At 39.7% G+C, this 22,904-nt stretch overlaps 1 protein-coding gene and 1 long non-coding RNA gene across 4 annotated transcripts in view; one reads left to right on the plus strand and one right to left on the minus strand.

Moving 5' to 3' along the window:
- IL1RAPL1 (interleukin 1 receptor accessory protein like 1) overlaps window positions 1-22,904 on the minus strand; it is a 680,356-nt gene that overhangs the window by 265,895 nt on the left and 391,557 nt on the right. The gene's annotated exons all lie outside the window — the stretch shown is intronic.
- Window positions 192-21,567, plus strand: LOC137468279 (uncharacterized). Its single transcript, XR_010995839.1, has 3 exons — window positions 192-312; window positions 2,719-2,876; window positions 21,194-21,567. It is a non-coding gene; the product is annotated as an uncharacterized lncRNA (long non-coding RNA).

Raw genomic sequence — 22,904 nt, forward strand, 5'->3', positions numbered from 1 at the left:
TGTTTCAGTTTGTGCCCATTTTCTCTGGTCCTGTAACCAGGCAACACTGAAAAGAGCCTGGCTCCATCCAGTTGGCACCCTCCCTTCAGAAATGTATAACTGTCAGCGAGATTCTCTATGCCTTCTCCAGGGTAAAGAGTCCCAGCTCTGTCAGCCTGTGCTCACAGCAGAGATGCTCCAGCTACTTTATTATCTTCATGCTTCTTCATTGGACTCTCTCCATGTTTCTCTTGCACCAGTAAGTCTGGAATTGGACACTGTGCTCCAGTGGCCTCACCAGTGCTGAGTAAAGAGGAAGGGCCACCTCCCTCAGTGTGCTGGCAATACTAATACAGCACAGCTCATCTTTCTTTTTTGTTGCAGGGGCAAATTGCTGGTTCATGTTCAACTTGGTTTTCACCAGAACCCCCAAGTCGTTTTCTTCAAAGTTGTATATATTTTTGTTCATGGAAAATCTGTTTTCTCAGGTGGTTTTTCACTCACTGAGGATGGAGTGGAATCATTAAACAAAAGAAAAAACAAAAAACGTTTTCCAAGTATTATATAAAAAGGACAAAAAAAAAATAGGGCTGGTATGAGAATGAATAGAAAAAATGCAGACTTTTTGGAGCCTGCTCCAGCAGCTGTGCTTCTGTGTTCAGGAACAATTGAGTGTTACTACATCCTGATGACTCAGAAGGTCAACAAATACTGAAATGTCTTTATCACCAAATCATCCTTTTAGCAAATGCCTTCTTTTATAGTACTAAAACTGAAAACATTGAAAATGCAGTGCTGCTAAATGGCTTCTTCCTTGTTCCCTCTCTTTGCTTGATGAACTCACACAGTTCTCAGATAAAGACAGATCCTTTCATTCAGTCTCAAATCCTAAATTAGTTTTCTGTTCAGCTGTCCAGCAGATGCATAAAGACTATCCCATGAAGGTATCTGTCTTGTTTCCAAATGATTAGATATTTATCTGTTGTTAACTCTGCACGAGTCTATTATTTTCTGACTAGAAAAATTACTCATTAATGCTAGATATGGACCGAGATATCCAACAATTACAACATTTTTTACAGATATCAGAAGAATGACATTTGCACATGAATAAGATTCCCTTGAAAATCTCTCCATAACTCTTTCCCATATCTACCCAGTAAAAATGGGAATACCTAAAAAACCATCAGATTTATTAGGTTCAAGGCTGTTTCCTAGCATACTGATGGCACTTTTCCAGACATCAGAAAATTCTTTAATGGGATTTAATGACAATTCTGAATTTAAAAACCTAAATAATTCCTAGAATTATGACTCCTACATTTGTTAAAATAAACAAAACAAAACAAAACAGAGAAACAAAAAAACCAAACCCCTCCCCCCAAAAAACTGAAACAACCCCCTCGCAAAAAAACTCCAACTCCTACAGTTTTAGTTATACTTGTTTTACACCTACTTTCCTAAGTAGAAACAATTCAGATATCAGCCAGTCTTCCTTATCAGTCACAGGATTAAAAGGAAGACAGTAATATGACATTTCAGTAAGAGCAGTGCTGTGTGCAGGTTGAGCCAGAACTCAAAAGAAAGCAGCAACTTTCTGCAGAAAAGTCAGTCTTTGGAAAAGTTGCTACTGCTGCTACTAAAGTAGAAATTTAGAAAATGTGCAAAAATTTGTATGAAATTTATACAACTGAAGACCTCAGAGCAAGTCCTGAATTTCCAATGGCAGTAGGATTTGAAGGAACAAATCAGTAAACAAAGGGATATTCAGAATTTGGATTTGTCCCTCATTTGAGGACCATAAAGTACACAGGAAACTTAGCTTTTAACCATTTTTGACTGTGTTCACATGAACAGCTTTACCTCAAAACAATTTCCAAAACAGTCCCAGTGTGATCAGTAAAGACATAATAAATATTTCTATTTCACTGTAATTTTAAGCTCTAAAATGTGCTCCTGATATCCTTCAGGCAGTAACTGAAGATGAGAGTTATGGAAGCTTAGGCAATATAAACCAGTATTTGCACTATGTTCATATCAACAGCATCCCTGAAGACAAACATGGGCAAGCAAGGACTTCACCCACCTGAGCTACCAACTGTGCCCAGCATTGAAAGTGTACTCAGTTCAGCCTCCAGAGCTTCTGTCCAGTTATTTCTGCCCTCAATTGTACTAAACACCATCTTTATGTCCATACAATGAAGAGAAATTGTAGAAAAACAATAATCTTTACAGAGAAGATAAAATAACTCAGTGAGCCATTTCAGGTTAACATTATTTGAGGATCTTTGGATATATTTTATTAAAAAGGCTGAGACAGCCAGAAGGACCTACTTTTTGTTGTAAAGCTTTCAAAGCATGAGTTGAGACTCCATGCTAAAAAATTATTTATTCCTTTCTTCTACAGAAACCACAAATAAATTAATTCTTGTTTTCCTCAGCATAAAACCAATACATGTGGACTTTTGCTCCTAACGTCACATTTCCATCTCCAGCAACTGACCTAAGTACAACACAACACATTTGAGAATTCAGCAGAGACAGAAGTCAGTATATATTCAGCAAGTATATGAAATTATACTATTATTTGTTCCACACTATTATCTACCACCAAGGTAAACAACTCTGATGTGACAAATGAAATGGTTTCAGAGGCATTGGCTGCCCAAACAAACCGGTGAGGATATGACCCAGAAGGTGCCAGACACTATTGTTATATATTTTCATTTCTTGATTTAGCTTTCAAGCTTGCTGCTACATGTCACCCTTAGAAGCATAAATCACCCAGAACATCCAGACATGAAAATCCAAAGTCATATAAACAGCAGCAAAATGAATGCGTGAAAGCTTTCTACACAGAAGCTTTGAATAATTTCACCTAAATCAAGTGTGCTTGTGTAAGCTACTTTCATTTCACAAAAATGAGATTTGCTTTACACACTTGAATTCATACCTCAAACATAAAAGGTAAGCAGAACAATTTTAAATACATTTCAGATAATTGAAAGTCACTTCTTTTTCAGTTGAACTATGATGTAACATTTACGTGCCAAAGTCTTTATACAGCACAGATGCAGGAGGGACTGTAGCAGACACCTCTCTCTCAGACATATTTTTCTCTTGGTGGTAGATTCACAGAAAAGTCCCCTTCATTTGTCAGAAATGCAGAATCTCCACTTTGGCTTGTCTGGCTGCTTCCTCCTATAGTAGGACACATCTTCCAGCTAGGCTGGTGCTGGCAGCTTAATCATCTGCTGTTTTTTATCATCTAGCTTCATCCACAAATTCCCCACTATCTAAATATAGGAAGAGCTATATAAAAAAGTTCAATTCCATTTATAAATACACTTTGGCTCAAAACCTGCCACCAGTTTTACAATAGGTAGAGAATGAATGAATATATAAACTATTTATGAGTAGAAAAAACCTATGTTGTCATTTATGTTCCACATTTTCTGGTTTCTATTTTTGTTTCTGCAATCTATTTCAGTCACATTTTTTTTTTTTCATATTGGGAAAGAACAAAAAGAACCTGTGGATTCCTGTATTGCTTAAACAGTTTGTCACATTTTTCATGGAGGAATTAATTTGCAAGTATTTTAATATTCAGAGCAATTTGAATTAAATAGCTATTTTCTTGACATTTGTTCAGAAACACGACTTCTGCTTATGCTCTTGATGTCTTTGTTATGAGTCAGGTGAACCCAGCAACCAGAGGGATGAGGAGAGGCTGCAGGTTCATCCAGCAGCTGGGCTAAGCTCAGGTACCCACAGGTGGGCACGCACACACACACACACACACACACACACACACATGAGCTCACAGGGATGCTCACACACACGAACACACACTCATGAGCTCACAGGGATGCTCACACACACACACACACACACTCATGAGCTCACAGGGATGCTCACACACACACACACCTGAGCTCACAGGGATGCTCACACACACGCACACACACACTCATGAGCTCACAGGGATGCTCACACACACGCACACACACACATGAGCTCACAGGGATGCTCACACACACACACACACACACACACACACCTGAGCTCAAAGGGATGCTCACACACACGCACACACACACACATGAGCTCACAGGGATGCTCACACGCACACACACACACACACACACACACTCATGAGCTCACAGGGATGCTCACACACACACACACACATGTAGCGGCGTGTTTCGGGGGGGGCACCCCTTGCCTGTGAGTTCGCTGGTGGCAGCAGGCAGGCAAGGAGACTCCACACGGCTTCTGAGGGTGCTGATTAGATGAGGGTTTATTGGGGGTCCTACCCCTGGGAGGCAGCATGGTTTCTGAGGGAGAGGGGGGGAAAGGGGAGTGAGGGGGGAAAGGGGAGGGGGAGAGAGGGGCTGAGCAAGCACCAGCCAGGAGAGCCGGCGAAGAGAGAGAGAGAGAGAAACATCCCCCCGGCACACTGAACAGGGAGATTCAAAGTGGGCGCGGAACAGATTGGGCCAATGGGATTACAGACACAGGATACTGCAGGGGAGGATCACAGGCTTGAAACAAACCATACATTTTCGAGGGGTGAGACAGAGCATACCATTTAACTAAAATATAACACCACAATTTCACCCTTTTTTGTTAGAAAAAAGATGAGAATTATGATAATTAACAATTTTAAAATGAAGCAGTATTTACACAGTTTTACAGCATAAAATAAGTACAATTGCAGTGAGGATAAACTGAATACACTATAAACAGTCCATTTGACTTGTTGTTTGCCTTTGGTGGGAGATATTGTTCAGTTCTGAAAGGGTGCTAACACAGTATAAAGATAAAATTAATATTTAATTGTAATAAACGGCTTATGTGGGTCCATATTGCAGATTGTTAAACGAATTTAAAGCATGGGCGAGCGCTTAAAGGGCTTCAGCCTTTGGCACTAAGCTCATATGAGAGTGTTGGGATTGGCCTTTTCAGCATGACTGGCCTAATGGTGTCTTACCTTTTCCAACTGGCTTTTCAGACCACCATAGCCCCCAGTTTTATGGCATCGACTTCTGTTCCCCCTCTCAGGGACAGGAAAACACCTGGAGCCCCCTGGACTCCACACAGGTTTGTGGTCTCAGATTCTCACCCTTGGATCTGAGCTTTACCACTGCTTTCACCTTCCAACCTGTTTAACCCAGAAGACTCCAGATTTTAGGTCATCCCCTCCTCCCTCCTTTTCCCTCCCACCTGGATCTCCACGGCCCATGGGAATGTGGAGGTAAGGATTATTCACCACAAAAAATTGCAAAATGCTTTCCCAGACACCATTTTAGGTTATCAGTCACCCTCAGAACCTACTGAGGACAGCATAAACCCAAAAGTGATTCTAGTCCAGCAGTCTAATACTGAACCCTCACTATTCAAGAAACAATTGAAAACTGCTTCTTGTTGGATCCACCCTTGTGACCGGACAGGCCCCTGCTTTCTAAAACTGAAAACAGGACAGATAATCTGCAATATGAACACACACTTAAACTAGAAAAGCATAATTGTAAAAACTACTTCATGGGGACGGGAGGGAAATGGAGAGAAGACAGGTATGGGATAAGAAAGATAAAAAGGTTAGAGGGTTTTGGGATAAAAGTTCTAGCTGATGAGCTCTTTTCAGCTAGAACAAGTGGATACAGATTGGGAACTGGAGAGGTTACGGGGGGCCAGGGACTCTGCGAAAGAAAAATCTTTTCGGGGTACCCTGCGCCCTCGAGCGGTTTGCTCCCAGTGAACTACCAAAAATAAGGAAAAAAGGGGTATGGATTGCAGAGAAGGATATAATCCTGCTCTTGGAATAACAGGAAAAGGAGATAATGAAGTACAATTTACAATTCAACTAAATATACAAGGCTGTTAAAACTGGTATTACAAAATGATTTTAGTTTTGGGTTTTGGTTTCTCAGCTTCTTCTCCAATTCCAGCTCCCACCCTGTGGGATTTGGAAGGTGGAAGGTGGGAATTGGGATCTGAAGGGGGGGTTGGTTCATGAGAAACAGGGAAGGTGCGGAGCACAGGGGAGAAAAAGCAGGAAAAAAGGAATTTAGGGAAGGAGAAAGCAGAAGATGGTGTCGTGCCATGTGGCTGGAGCCATCTTGGCTGACACGTGGTCATGGCTATGTTGGATTATCCTGGGGTTTTGTTTAGGGGAAGGTGGGTTAGAGATGAAGTTAGGGAGAAGGGGCAGCAAGGGAAGGAGAGAGTAAGACTGAGGAAGGAGGTCACAGAACTGTGAAAAATGCATATTATATGGCTCTACGCAGATATTTATGTATTATGCTGGGTTGGAAAGTTATGCTGTAGAAACATTTTAATAATATAGTAAATGTAGTTTTGTAATTGAAATTAAGCTTTAGTAGTTAAAATAGAAAATATGTGTGTGTGGTATTCTTTTTGCTCAAGAGAAGGAGAAGATAATCAAGAAATTCTTCACACAGAGATAACAATTACAGAAACCCCTAAATCTTCCAGAGGAGAGGAATTTATGGCTTTCCTTATCAACAAAAAACCGAACTTCTGCAAACTCGACTTAGACTTCAAGGCGCCTGGGATAAACAGGAATTCCTCAACAAGTACCGGACGAATTTCTTGTTTTAAATAAAAAATATGCATATTCATGAAGTGCTTTGTGTATGCAACAGGTTACCCCTCTTAAGGAGGGAATTCTCTTTTATCGGGGTCCTTCTCCTGGCTCACTTTTGGTCCAGAGAGAGGTACCCAGCCCGGGCTGTAACTTTTTGCTGTTATTGTCTCTTTAATTGTCCTAACTCTAATTGTTTAATCTTTATTACAATACTTGTATTATTTTTTTTCCATTTTATTTTCATTAAACCTTTATAAATTTTAAAAACCAAGTGATTGGCGTTTATTACAGAACTGACGAAAGCAGTTTTGGGGGGGGTGGTGCGGTGCCTGGGTCATCTGGTGGCTTCTTCGTGGAAATTGGTGGGCTTTCACCGCTGCTGTGGTCCAGGGCATCGGCTGCTTGGGCTCGGCGCTCTGCACGGTCAGCCCGCTCTGAAGGAGCTCCCCCCGCTGCGGCCAGGCAGGGGCTGGGTGCGCTCCGTGCGGCTTCTCTGGGTGCCGGGGCGCGCGTGTGCAGCGGCGGGGTCACGGCAGGCCGGGGCCGCACCGGGGCCCAGGCCCGCACCGTGGCCATGCCGAACTAGGGTCGTGCCATGCCGGCGCCCGCGCCGGGGCCTGGGCCCGCGCTGCGCTGGGATCGCGCTGTGCCAGAGCCCGCCGCGCTGTGCCGTGCCCTGCCGGGGCCCGCCAGGGCCATGCTGACTGGGGCCGTGACCGGCTGGTGGTGGAGGGCTTGCATGGCATCTGCGCGGTCCTGACGGGTCTCCAGCAGCTCCGATGGGTGACGCGTCTCTCACCACTCCGTGGTGCTGGAGGCAGTGCTCCGCGGGGTTCTGCACTGTACCGGTGGGGTGGTGGTGGTCTCAGAGTTGTCAATCCCCGAGCCCCACGTTGAGCACCATTTGTAGTGACGCGCTTCGGGGGGAGTGGGAACACCCCGGGGGTGTCCCCGCCGGGGATGTCCCCCCAGGGCTGTGAGTTCGCTGGTGGCAGCAGGCAGGCAAGGAGACTCCACACGGCTTCTGAGGGTGCTGATTAGATGAGGGTTTATTGGGGGTCCTACCCCCGGGAGGCAGCATGGTTTCTGAGGGAGAGGGGGGGAAAGGGGAGTGAGGGGGGAAAGGGGAGGGGGAGAGAGGGGCTGAGCAAGCACCAGCCAGGAGAGCCGGCGAAGAGAGAGAGAGAGAGAAACATCCCCCCGGCACACTGAACAGGGAGATTCAAAGTGGGCGCGGAACAGATCGGGCCAATGGGATTACAGACACAGGATACTGCAGGGGAGGATCACAGGCTTGGAAGAAACCATACATTTTCGAGGGGTCAGACAGAGCACACCATTTAACTAAAATATAACACCACACACACACACACATGAGCTCACAGGGCTGCTCACACACACACACACACGCTCACAGGGCCGCTCACACACACAGACACACACACATCTACAGGGATGCCCTGTGCTTGCTGAAATAATGAACTGCAGAGCTGACCCAGCCCAGTGCCTCCTCTCCAGCTGGTCAAGTTGAAGTCAGCTAATGGAATACACACATGCACACTCAGTGTGAGTGATTCCGGCGACTGCCTTTAGCCTCTCATCCCAGGAGCTGGCCCAGGACCACTGCTTGCCCCAGCTGCTGGCACTGGCACATGAGGTTTGCAGTCCCCGTCAGCTGCTGGTCCTCAGACAACTTACCCTGCTCCCCAGCCAGGCCAGCTCAAAGCTCACTAGCATGCACTAACCCCTGCTTAGTGGAGGCAGCACATCCACATGGAGAACTGAACTGCCATTTAATAAGAAAGTGGGACAAATTATATAGCTCAAACTATAGTCCCTACCATCACCATATTTACACTGAACAGCATTTTATCTCCTTTTCCTACTATCCTCTTGCCTTTTATATTCTTCTACTCCATTTCTTCCCCGCACATTAACCTCTCTCTACCTCTGGTCCTTCCCCTAAATAAGATTCATGCATCCTCAGAATCACTTTAAAAGATAATTCAGCAATATTTTTTACATAAACAAAAAGTGTTTTTCCTCCCTGCATCTCAGAGAAAGCCCCATACACTCTTCAGTCCAAAGGCCTTTCCAGGAGGGAACACCTCCAAATGATTGGGTGGTTTTGCAGGTCATGGGGATTTATTATCCATCTCTGCTTCTCTAACCCCTCACTGAGCCTTTGTGTTTTCCACAATCATCTTTAGGCCCTAGAGTGTGACTAACTTGGCACTACATTTGTGATAGCAGACAAGGCATCAATACAGTCATTTTATAGCAAAGACCATCAGCCAGTTCTCAAAGACCATACAGGGTAACATTCTTGACTAGTTACTGATTTCTTTCCAGTATCCCTTGTTTTCCTAGATGGGTCCTTCCTTGCCTCGCTTTATAAATGCTCTCCTCTGCTCACTTAGTCACTCTGCTGGCAAAGATCCCATCAGGTTTCTCTCTAAGACTATTTTTTAAATAAAATGTTCACTGTCCTTTCTTTGCTATTTAATCTAAAAACTTCAAAATCACAGCATGTTGTGGCAAAAGTAGTCAGTTTGTGAATGTAATCATAGCTACTTTTGAATGCTTCATATTCTGTAGTACTGTTTTCTAATGATTTTCTGAAACTTTCTATAATCCAAAGCAAATGCACACAAAATGTCTAATCAGTTTCGGCATCTTCCTAAAAAAATTAGAAGTACAACCATTATTTTCTTAAACTTCAGGTTTTCAGCAGTATTTCTTCTACCAGGTTTTCTCTGAAGTTTTAATTTCCTTTTACCTGCCATTTTTACCCTCTTTCTAATATATTTCAACCATGATTTTTTTCTACACCATGTAAGCATTATGTTTACATCAGAATATAAATAATTATAAACATATAGATAATGCATCAATATAAATTCCTTAAATCCTAGATATTCTCAAAAAATTTTTTGTGTGTGTTCAAGAAAAAAAAAACAGAAATATTTATCTCCTAAGCTAACCCATTTTGGAGCTACTACAAACAAAAGAAATATAAAAATCTATCAAAAACGCCAGATAAAATTTCAGGATACAGTAATTATAAGTGTCACAAAAAAAGACTGTATTGTGAGGCGGGACTGAAAACACACAAAAATCAGAAAAGTCTTTTTCTTTCTGAGCCACTTAGGAATTGTTTGTTTTTTAACAAAGCTTGTTATGGGAAATCTTCCATTATAATCAAGCATCAGCGACTGCTACTCCAAAATACTGATGCTTTCTATATAATTTTTTCCCTTTCCTCTTTTATTCTGAGGATAAAAATAACTCATAAATATTTCAATTTCCAGTTTTTGAAAGATGAAGAGCAACAGTGAAATGCTGAGGTCTTTAAGAGCACAAACTGTAGTACACCAAAGAAAATACCCAAGGAAAGTGTTTTTTTTAAACTGTGCAAGACACTCAAGTGACAAAAATGTTTTGAGGAACATGACTTTGAACCCCTCATATTATATTCTGCTTCCTTCATCTGCAGGTTGAAATGTAAGGGATAATCTTGGTACTATTAAGAACAATAGCAGAAGCCCTAAAGTCTTCAATCTACAGAGGTAGATTTTTCCATGTTACAATTTCCTGCTCATTGGTGTTAGTGACAATATCGTTATTGTTCTTATAAAATGTGTTGACAACAGAATATTTGGCCCTTAATAATTTATTTGCACCTTTTTTAAGGGTTCACATTAAGTTACCGAGTTTTCTGTTATTTTATTAAATAATTTTCTAAATAGATAATAATAATAAATAATAATAATAAATAGATAATAATAGATTTGAACATGTCACAAAATACCAATGACTCCAGTACAGTTGTTAATCAAATACATACATATACGTATATTGAAATGTAAATTAACTCAGAAATGAAAGCTATGCTATCAAAAGTAGAACAATAAACAGAAGTTTTCTATGTTTTATGTATGTTTAAATCAAAAAATGAATTCGCTTATTTCTCTTAAAGTCAAAATATCTGAAACATGGGAGTTTTATGTAGAAGGGCAGAACTCAAAAATATGTTCAAATATATTGCAGCATAAAGGTAAGCATCAATTTTGATGAATGGTAGCTCTGATAAGCATCAGGGTTACTCCAGGATCCCTTTGGCTTGAAAATAACCCAGTCTATTAGTTTTTAAAATAAAATAATTATAAAACCAGTTGCTTTCACACAGTAAAAGACACTCATAGGAAAACAATATAAGAATAGCTTTCCTGGATTCATATGTGGGGTTTTTTTTAGTTTTTCAGCTATTTCACAATGCATACTAATGATATTACTCTTTCACAGTAAACACAGGAACTGCAAAAAGCCATAACAAACCAAAACCAGACTTGCACTGAAAAGTACTACTAGCACATGAATCTTATCTGTGACAGCAAGAAAAAAGTTTAGTAGAAATAAAATATTTGTTTGTTCCTTATTCCTGCTCAGACCATGGAGTTAAACGAAACTAAGTAGGATGACTTAATTCCACAGACTGTGGGGTTTGTGTGTATTCTTCCTTCAGAGCATTAGCCAAACAAGATGTGTATTTGAAGGAAAATCAATATCCAGTGTTTATATTGGTTTAGAAATAATTGAGGCTATGTCACTATCTATAAGACACTCCCAGAAAGCTCTTGAATTTTGGGGGAATGTCCCTCCTTTTTAGATTTCTTGTAAGCTATCATTTCCAGAGAAGCCAGACGACTGGACACATAAAAGCAAGTCTGGTTTGGGAAGATTTTACTTGTTTGAGCAGATTTTCTCAATTTTTGTGCAAGCTAATACAGCTTCATATCTGGAGTTATGAATCTACCTGAAGAGAACAGAATTGATTTTTTTTTTTTTTTTTTGGTGGGGAAAAGCTGTGCAATGAAGTTCTGTTCCTGTATCAGCTGAGTGACAGCTCATCATTACTTTGTGACTGAAGGCTGTGCTGAACACTTGGCAGAATTGAGTTTATTCTGTTGACAAAGCAGAATTTTGCCACAATCTGCTGAAATGCCCAACCAGAGGAGGGATAGGCTGCCTGTTCCAGCACACAGATTCCTCCAAGACACTTCCCTGGTGTAGTTCCCTGCACAACTAGACTCAAGTCTGAAATAAAAATATCAGTGGTAGTTTCAGCCAGCAAGATGGTTTTTGACATTCAAAAGCAGAGGGAAGTCCCTACAGCAGCATACAGCATATGCACATTCATGCATAGATACTTCATGCTTTAAAACTAGGAGAATTTTTACAAATGTCGTGGTTTGACATGGAAGTTAATTTTTTTCAGGAAGTTGGGTCAAACCAATCAGTGGTCAGGTTTGGATATTGGCACATGGAGTGACCACTAAAGGCATGGACATGCCTCTGAGAACACAGGGGGTTAAAAGCAAGAACTCCCAAGAGCTCGCAAGAGCTCGCTCTCTTTGGTTCCAGTCAGGGTGCAGTGCAGATCTCCCCTGCCCAGCCACGGGTTGGGTAGGGGAGGGGAAGCCATGCAGCATGGTCGAGGTGAGCCGAGGGGGCTGAAGGACTGGAACCGAGCCAGCTCCTGTGGACGGAAGGGTGAAGAGAAACGGAGATGCCTTTGTCGTCCCCCCCACCCCAGAGGGAAGAGACAGAGAGTCCGGATGGCACCTGTTACTTTGTCAGTGCGGAGGAGAAGGAAAAGGAGGGGAGGTGCCCAGCCTTGGCCTTGGGAATCGGCTTCTGGGCAGAGATTTCAGCCATCTGGGGAGTCTGAACTTTTAACCCTTTCCTGGGCAATGAAGACTTTGTAAAATACTACTCCTCCTTGATTTGAAGTAGAAGAGAGACAGTCTGGGATCTGAGATGTTGGAAGAGGAAATTTTTGAGTGGGACGAGATGATGGAGTGGCTTGTGGCTAAACTTTTCATGTTAGCCATAGACTGAACCAAATTCTCCTGCAACAGAGACTGCATTTTAGGGAGATGCGGTGGTGGGCCAAGAGTCCTGTTTCAGTGACTACCAACAGAGGAATGGAGAGAACAGAGGAAAACTGAAGACGGTGTGGTGATGCCCTCTGTCTTCAGGAAGAAGATGATCTCTGTTCTTGAGACCCTTGGCCCCAGGGGAGGAAGAAATTGGGGGGACTGTAGTCCCAAGATGAGAAACTGAACTGTTGTTTAAGTCCTTGGCAAAGCATCCTTAAAGGAGCCCTATGGGCAGTCTGTCCATGCACGGTGGTGAGAGCACTGTGACATGGAAAGGAGAGTGTCACCATGGCAGATTTTCTTTGGGCGGTTGCCATGTGTGACATGGAAACACAAGGGTGGCAATTGTGTTTCCTGGGGGAGTCTGTGGTGCCAGAGAGACTTCTCTCTCCTTTGAGGTTCTCAGTATTGATTATCTGAAGGGTGGCAACTTGATCAGGAATCCTGGGTGGTGTCTCACTGTGGGTTTGTTTGGAAATTGGGTGGGAGGAGGAGGAGTGTTTTGGAGGGTCTTCATTCTGAATTTAGTGTCTGTGTTTTTTATAGTAGTAGTAGTTTAATATTTTTTTTTCTTTTGTTATTAAGCTTGGGCCTGCTCTGCTCTGTTCCTGATCACATCTCACAGCAATTATTTGGGAAAGTGCATTTTCATGGGGGCGCTGGCGTTGCGCCAGTGTCAAACCATGACACTTTATAAAGAAATTGATTATTTATTTGCCTTAATTATGCCATTAAAACAAAAAGTAGCAAGTCCCTGGCTCAAATGAATACTATATGCCTTTAGCTCTACCTTTCTGTTACTTACATTAAAAGTAAGTTATTAGCTATATGATTATACTTCACTTTTCATTTTGAACTTAACTAATTTATATGTCCAGTATAGACTAGTGTTTCCCAACACTTAACATTTCAGATTATGAAACATGGCGTCAATACTTTCAAACATTACTCTCAATTATTAAATCTCATTGGATGGGTTGAAGTTCAGAGATGTTGCTATCAGACATGCCATGGAGAGCCCCTATATGCAGCATGGCAGCATGGTGTAATCTGACATAGGAAAGAAAAAGGGGAAAAAAAAAAAAAAAAAAAAGAAAAAAAAAAAAGAGGAAAAAGGAAGCTACTTCAGGGCAGAGGAAAAGTCGCATTATTTTCCTCAATATCCCCAAGGCTACTGGGGCCCTTAAGTTAAAATACAGGCATTGAGAGATCCTGTATATCAAGTGAAGCTCAGAAGAGAAAAGAGCTGTTATATAATCCCTATATCCTCTCTCCTCAACAAAAAAAATCCCTGAATAAGATTGTTTTTGTGGGGAAAGTGTCAGATCTGACTGCAGCACCACTAAAATATCATTCTTTTATCACTTGCCCTCATTTCAGTTTTAATAAGCTCTCTTGGCTCTCTTATCTTTTTATGTTCACTCCAGAGCAATTAAACAGAAATGCAAATGTCATACCCATTTTTATAACAGTCTCTTATAAAACTGCAATGAAGACAGCAAATTATATATCTGTTGAATGATCTATCTTCTTTTTGTCAACAAAATCTAGCTAATATGAAGATAATGCCCCTCCCTATATGTACCATATGTGTGTTTGCATGTTTTATGAACATGGGAAGATTATTGGTTACAATTCTAGCACAACTTCTGAGGAAACATTAGACTTTGAAAGCTCAAATCAGTTAAATCAGGCAGGGAGTTTATGAATATTCAGTTTGGATTTCAAAACAGCTGCTCTATTTGACCATTATAAAAATTACCAACATTTTTATTCACTAAATAGAAACATCCAGTAAAGTGATATTGTGTTCACACAAATATCTGATAACCACTTTAATCCAGATGTGTTTTCATAGAGCTATTTCCCTCTTTAGATGAAAAGCTCAACAAAAGAAAAAAAGCAAGAAAATTCAGATTTATTTTTCTCTGTTTATCTCTGAAACCAATGCAGCAATCCAATGGAGACACAGAGAGTATAGCACACAAAATAATTCAGTAAGCATCCATCTTGAACAATGAACAACATGCTGTCACAATGACAACATCTGATCATTACCACCAGTAGAAAAAAATCTCCCCCAAACTAAGTGAGGTACACTTTGCCACTAGAAGTTTTCTGACACAGAATGCCATCCATCTTCTGCTCAGGTATTTGCCTGTGACCTCAGTTAAAGGCAGCCAAGTGTTTCACACTCTGCAGTACATTTACCTCATCATCTGTGAAGTGTAAAAGTGTTATTTTGCAGAGGAGGAACCGAAACAGAAAGACTACTTCCTCACTCCTCACAAATAGCAATATGACAAAATATCACAAAAATAATTTAAATCCAGGTCTAAACATTTACCCTCCAAAAGCAACGCTATTTCTGAATTAACACATCACAGAATGAAAAAACCAGAAGGAATATATGGAAGAAAAAGCTACCTTCCTACTTTATTTGCAGCATCCTTGTGACTCTACCACATTCTCCAGTTGTTCAATCTTTATACAAACTATTCATAGCCATGTGTAAAAACAGGATGGTAACATCAGGGAAATAGCAGGAGTAAAATCATGATGTAGATAGACTAAATGGTAGGGACTAAGACTGTCAAACAGCAGACAGCTTAGGAGAAGAGCAGGTAGATTAGAAGAACCAGACAAAATAAAGGGGTCTGTTGGGATTGTATGGTGAGGTGTTAGCAGCAGAGGGCTGCAGAGGTGACCTGTGTGAGAAGAGACCAATGCTGAACCACATCAGACAGACCCTGCTCCAGCAGGACACAGCTGAGCTCAGCAGCCAAGTGGGCCATGTTCCTAGGAAAGCTTATTTAAGAATGCATTTCAGGAAAACCACAGTGCAACTGCTGTGGGACAGGACTTAGAAAAAACTGGAAGAAACAGCCTTGCACACTCTAAGCATGGTGAAAAAGGAAGGGGAAAATGTAGATACTGGAGCAGAGAATCCCCTGCAGACGACCATGGTGACACAGGTTTTCTCCCTGCATCTCATGGAGGATCATGTTGGAGCACATATCCACCTGCAGCTCATGGAGGGCCCCACACTGGAGCAGGCGGACAATCCATGAAGGAAGCTGCAGCCTGGGGAGATCCTGTGCAGAAGTAAATTTTCTGACAGGAGCTGCATTTCATGGGGGACCCATGCTAAAGCAATCTGTTGCTGAAGGCCTGTGCACTGTGGAAAAGACCCATGTGGAGTAAATCTTGAAGAACCATAGCCCACAGAAGAACCCACACTGGGTATCCTCATGAAAGACTGTATCCCATGGAAGGGGCACCACCCTGGAGCAGGGTGAAAGTGTGAGGAAAGAGTGACAAAGAGGAACTGCTAGAAACTGAGAGCAACCCACATTTCCCATTCCTCTGTGCCTCACTGGATTGATGGAGATGAGACAGAGAACTTGAGAAAGAGGACTAAAGTTGAGTCTGGGGCAAAAGAGGAAACTGGGGGAAGATGTTCTTAGTTTTACCTTTTTTTCTCACAATCTTATATTTAATATTCCCCCAGTCAAGTCTGATTTTCCCATGAAGGTAACTGGTAAATTATTTCCCTGTTTTTATCTTGACCCACAAGCTTTTTCATCTTATTTTTCCCCCCATCCTGTTGAGAGAGGGGAGTGTGAGAGCAGTTGGGTGGGCATATGGCAGCCAGCCAAGTTTAACACACCACAAGGGCAAATCATTAACTTCCTAATGGCACTGAAAGTAATTTGAATCCCAAAGCTATGATAAAATATTTGAGTTTAATTTTTACTGCCATTTAATTCTCTCATGATATTTTATTAGTTATACCATCCTCCTCTGCAATACCCCCATATATTAAAAAATGACTTTGTTTTAGATAGGCTATTATATATTGTAAGCTTGAAAAATTAGACATGAGTTGTTTGATTTTCTGCAGAGTTACATAATGAACACAAAGATGACATGGTAGGCAAGAGCATTACTTGTTTAAGCATCAATTTTAGAGACTAGAACAGAACATCACTTTGATGTACAATACCAAGTTTTTTTTGAATAATAAAAGAAGAAAAAGACCATAAAATGTAGCATGACTGAAAAGCTCTCTTTAGAAAGACCAGAATAAGACTGCACTGCAAAAGAAATGGTCTGAACAAACTTGGGGGATCATATAGGAAGGATTGTAAAAGGACTATATCTACAGCTGGGTGAAGCCAGAGATCTTTTCTAAATTTGAAGTAATTTATCTTGTCTATTAATTTTTAAAGATGTGTTTCCTGTTTTCTCTTTATCTAACTATTACTGACATTTTAACTTTATCTTCCTGTTTTTTTTAAATCTAGACTGCAGCAATAGCAAAAACATGTTGAATGTTATCTTAATCTGTCATATAAAGTGAGGAACAAATAAATGGAGAATCACACAGGTTTTCAAAAGTAATTCTCAAATGCTTTCCAAAACATTGGTAGTACTGGCTCAAAGGTGATGTGTCTTGAGATAGAGGAGTAGCTGCAGGTACAGTACAGAGCCACCTCTCCAGTATGCAATGGTATATAGTTAGAAAATGCACTTTTTTTATAGACTACTTGGTACTTCTCAAAATAACTTTCAGCCATCACTGCTGTTAGTATAGTATTAATAATAATAACAACAAGAACAACAATAAACAACTAAAAGGTACAAAAATAATTTTAATTGATGGGTCATTCAAAATAATTCACTCCATAAGACATGGAGCAACCCTCCTAAGCCATACTTTGATGTTGCTATTCAAACACACTGCATCTCTTTGTGAAACTTCTATTTCATTTAATTTTATATTCTAATTAGCACACAGGAGTAACTGAAAAGGAGGCCAAGCAGCATTAGTGCACAGCAGAACTAGCACAGTTACTGCTCTAGGTCCCAAGAGGTAGTGGTGTTACACTGCATGCAAACAATCTGGCCTGCTCCCTAGGGAAGAAGACTGAATGGGACGTAGCATTCTGTATTTCTAAAAGGTTGAATCAGGAGTTTGGATGCTTTCATTTCCTAGCCAGCTGAAGCAACTTGGATGCAGCTGCTATTTACTAAACAGGCTGGCCTCTATGATCACTTTAATGGGTCAGAGATGCACAACAGTAAAGACATAAATGTAACAGAGCACAGATTTTACTAAATCTGTCTCTCTCTCTACACATCAGTTTTAAACCCGCTCTTACACATTCCTTTATACTGAAAATTTAGAGAATTCCCATATGTTTTTCCCATAGTTCAAGTCTTAGAATTGTAATGTATTATTTGTATTCTAGTAGCATCAAATTTGCCAGTCCAAATGAATGCTTCCCTATTTTAGGTGTTGTGTATAAACACTCAAGAAGAAAACACGTGATTGAAGGTCTTACATAAAAGAAGAATAGACTTTTCATAAAGAGAAGGAAGACTGTTTAGGACAACAAGTTGCATGGTTTGTTTTACTTCTTGTTTCAGAAAATTACATTTTTTTTTCTAAATTTGAAAAAATAAGTAAGATGACTGTGCTTAGACTGCAACTGGTGACAGGTAAGTCACCAATAAAAAGAAAAACCTGGACTTTTAAGGAAGTTTTTGAAAGCATTTGTATCTTAAGGAGAAGCAGAAGGTAGGCAGAGAGGGCAGAAAGCTTGACTGGAGGAGAGACCTAGAGGAAGGCCAGCTCTGAGATGAGTGGTCTCTGAAGTGACACAGAAAAGTTCCTGATCTACAGTGAACAGGACTATTTACACTTAACTGCATAAGTTAGTAGAGGACTAGGGTTTTTTTGTTTGTTTGTTTGTTTCTCTTCTGTCTGAGGAGGAAGAAAAGGTGGAGTAAATTCTTTAAGAACTCAATCAGCTTCATACCATGTAGCTTTGCAAGGGCTTAATTAGAGTCCAGGTCTCCTCTGCTCACCCAAGAGCTGATATTGGAAACAGGAGTATAAAATCTCCTGAGTCATCTCTGTGCAACACTGAGAATGCCATGGCTTTGGTGAGTAGGAGCTGCTCCGCGAGCAGGGTTATCCAGCACTGCCTCATGGAAACACCCTGCGCTGCTCTCCAGGCCACTTCTTAGACTGCATTTCTGACGCCTTCAATACCCCAAAGTGAAAAAGAAAATCTTCTCACAATTGATACAGGGTTAGGGAATTGCATTCTTAAGGAAACTATTGTAAGAAGTCAGAAGTTGGTGCATAATATCTTAATTTCCAACAGCATTTTTGTCCGAAGAGCTGAGGACAGAAAAAGAAACCCTTAAAATAATATTAGTGTACAAAATAAATCCATGAGGAGCTGCTGCTGAGCATAAAGACCCACTTACATCTTTTAAGTAGATAGGAAAGGGATAAGCTGCAACAAGAAGTGGACACTGTACTTCAGAAACAATCAGTAAAATATGTATTTATCTGGGTCTTTAATTACAGTGAAGTCAGCATCTCATGAGGTATAGGTTAAAGAGGGATTTGCACGTCCAGATAGTATATTTATAAAATGGGAAAGACAATAAAAGAAGAGGTGGCAAAGACATCCTAAACCAGCCCACCTCTGTAAAATGCATTTTTAAATACCTTCCTTATCACATTGGAGAAAATGCTATGATGGTACAGTTTCTTGTTTTCAGAGAAATGAAACAAAATAGTCTTGAGAGCAGAGAGGAAAAAACCTCACTTTAAGAACGATTGCCTTTGTCAGCAGCTGTTACTCAAATTTCTTACATATGGTGCCAAGAAAAAATATGCTTCTTCAGATATAGTACAATACACTGTGTAATTTTGATAGTCAGATATTTATTTCTTTAATTCTGTTCAGAAGAATACAGATATGAAAACTGAGCAGAACTTGAAGTTACTTAAGAGTTAAAGCTAACAGTGAAAACCCATATGCCAATATAAAACCCACCCAAAAAAGTAACAGTTGTGTACACAGAAACAAAATCACACAGGATGTACTATCATAAACAATCTCTAGTGACTGCAAGCAGACACTCTTTCAAAGAAAATGAAGGATTGAAAAGAAAAATCTTTTCCATGTAAAAAAAAATCTGCTAAAATTTTGAGGAAAATGAAATATTTACACTAGTAAAAAAAAACTAAACAAAACAAAACAAAAAAAACCAAACAAGCAAACAAAAAACAGCCCTGACTAATTAGCCAGTAGTCTACTCAAGTACACCTTATTTACCTATGTAAAGACCTTTCCTATGATTTGCCACAGAAGGTATCCTCTTTAGGGAGGGTGGATAATTTCAGTAAACTGGGGTTACAGGAACATCAGGGACATGAATCTCAGCTATGGAACTAATCAGATATGAATGTAGATTATGGAAAAAAAAATTAAAATTTGTGACCAAGTAGACAAGGTTCAGGAAGCGCAACAGCCTCAGCTGGCCAATCACCAGGGGTGCTCCCAGGGCTAAGCTTTGGGTCTGGTCCTGTTTAACACCTTTACTGATGATCTGGATGTAGGAATTTAATGTACATTATTTCACTGTATCCATTCCTTAGATTTTTGAAAACTTAGCCTTTTTCTACTACTCCACTTTTCAAAGTTTCAGTGTTGGTATTATCTTTTCAAATAAAATTTTCATCAAATATTCAGAATTCCTTTACAGTAATGTAGTTATGTTATTTATGCTTCATGATTAGTTTTCATATGATCAGATACTAGATCTGTACATTTCTATATTAAATTTCCTGCTCTTTAACTTAATAAACAGCAATTTTGTACCTGTAGATACAATGCTATCTTCTTATTTTGGCTTTAAAAGTCAGCACATTTTCATATGACAATGTGTAATTATTAACTGGTCAGAGAATAGTAAGGATAAATTCCATAGCTAGGAGACTATTAAAAATCATTAAAGAGATAAGACTGACATTGTCAGAAGAGCAATATTAAAAACTCACTCTGAAACGTTTCAAAATTTAATTTGATATTTTACATAAAGAAGGAAACTGACATTTTATAAGCATAAAAATGACATTAATGTCCATAGATAATTTATATTGAATATAATAAATTCAGTCAAACAATGAACAGGCATCTGAGAGGTGAGAGACTTGAATAAGTTTAACCAAGATGAGTTAAAAGTAAGGTTTATTTGTCCCTTTCTGAGTATTTCCGTGAGTGTGCATTTTTCAGTGTTACTACAGCAGCTGAGTTATGAATAAAATTTTGAACCATGAAATCCATATTCCACTCACAAAAAGCAACCAAATCAAAGGATTGCCTATAAAGCAAAATCCTCAGTCTTTTAAAGTCTATATTGGGGATTTGATACCCTCTTTAGCAGCTTTTTGAGTGTTGCTATTATTAGATGGAAACATTTCAGAAGGAATGGTACATGAGGAAATCTCAAAGATAATTGAAACACATTCTTTGCCTAACTACTAGTGTTCCTCATTGACTTGTGAATTCCTTCCGGGAGAAATTTGGTGCATGAACTTCATTAGCACAGTCTGATTTTGTTTGAATATCCCTGCCCTCCTCAGACCAGGGATTCAACTATCTAATCCATAGGGATATATGCACAGTGTAGCTCTTAAAGTTGTTTTACGTGGAGAGGATATGTATTTGTAGTAATAAACTTTGGAAGTATATTGTATCAGACTGCCTAAAAAATAAGCAACAAAACCTGAATCATTTTGGTCCAATACATACTTCTTTTTATTTTTCTTTGTTTCTTTTTCATAAATAATAAGCATTGCAAGATCCTGAGGACTACATGCTGGTTCTTTCCATTGGAACAGAAGAAAGTAACGGGATCAAATAAACCCTGGAACATATCCTGCAAAGTTATAGAATGTCATCTGCCTTAGAAAAGCCTTTGCTGACTAGGCTGCTGTCTACCTTTGCAGAAGTCATCAATATAGATATATCAAATTTACTATATACATCAAGTCGTGTGCTTGTGTATTGTGCTCCATGAAAACTGTTTCTTCTGTTATTTTTTTCTCTGAGCATACACTTGTGGCTGCAACTCCTATTGATTTTCCCAGAAAGGGACAGGAGCCAGGCTGTATAAAGAAGGGCTCTGTTATTACTGGTGGGAAATGAACTATTTCCTACTCCATCTTTTATATAACCATCCACTGAAACATCCATCCACAACCACTCTTGCCCACACTTCTCAGTGCAGGAGACTTATATTCTGGATAATCTTTTAGCTCCTTACAGTAATTTCAGTCACAGGAGCAAAAAAGAATCAAAAGTGAAAGGCTGTAAGAAGTGCCCATAGAAAGCCTGGATTCCCAGCTGAGCTGGTTTTCTATATTGTGTGTCCCCTTGGAGCTGCTGTGTGTTTTGGCTCTACATAAGATGCTTATATAAGAAACCAACTCAGGCCAAAATAAACCTAATTTTTTTATTGTTTCATAAGCAAATATTTTTATTTAATCAGACTATCCAAACCATTGTCTGCATTGCCAGACACAGGACATACATTCTTGACATCGTTTTGCGTTCTTGTCCAATTTATGATATGTGTTGGGTCTATATTTAGTACCTTTTGTGGTATTTTTGTATTACTAAAGTCCTCTTCAAGATTCCCACTGAGATTTCTACTTACCCTTTATATTGAAGATATTTTTTTTAATCACAGTGGGGTTTATTTGCATGAGACCATATGCCAAATATTTAACTTTTTTCAAGTTAATATAAAGACTCGTTAGTAATCCCTGTCAGGAGTATATGTTTAATTTTGTTAATATCACCTGTTTAAGGCTACTCTAGTGATCATAAATATAGTAGAACAGAATATAGCATTGAATAATTGAATGCATACATTAACAGATGTATGCTGTTTCTTTGATTTTCAAAATGAGAAATTTTAATTGATTATTAAAACTCTAAGAGGAATTTGATCTCTCTGCTGCTATGTAGGTAAGCAGATCATTGATAGTAAACAATGATAAAATTGTTTTTCACACACAGAGGCAATTCTACTCTATAAAGCTGCTTCCATACTGAAATAAACATCAGATTTCCCTCATGTGATTGCTTTTACAAAATGTATTGAGTAAGAATAATTGACTGATAAACTCAGAAGCTCTTTTTGATTATATGAAACAAAATTTTCTGTGGTTTATCAAGTGACTCACAAAATTATCCCTTCCATGAGGTTCCTGGTCATAAAAGAAAGACAACATGTAGATTAAAAAATAGCCAAGTAGGATATTAAAGGTGTATTGTCTATATAGCCACTACTGTACTGATTGGCACTTGAGGTGTGCATTGCATGTGGATAAAAAATAAAGTGTTTATTTATTGTGATGAGAAATTCACAATAAAAGATAATTAGTAGATAAAAATCTTGATGCGACACAAGGAATAGTATACAAATAATAGAAAACAGGATTTCAGGTTTGCATCTCAGCTGTTCAGTAGTTTGACTTCACTGAACACTAAAAATTT

This window comes from Anomalospiza imberbis, chromosome 2, assembly GCF_031753505.1.
Source record: "Anomalospiza imberbis isolate Cuckoo-Finch-1a 21T00152 chromosome 2, ASM3175350v1, whole genome shotgun sequence".
In the NCBI taxonomy this organism is placed as follows: Eukaryota; Metazoa; Chordata; class Aves; order Passeriformes; family Viduidae; genus Anomalospiza; species Anomalospiza imberbis.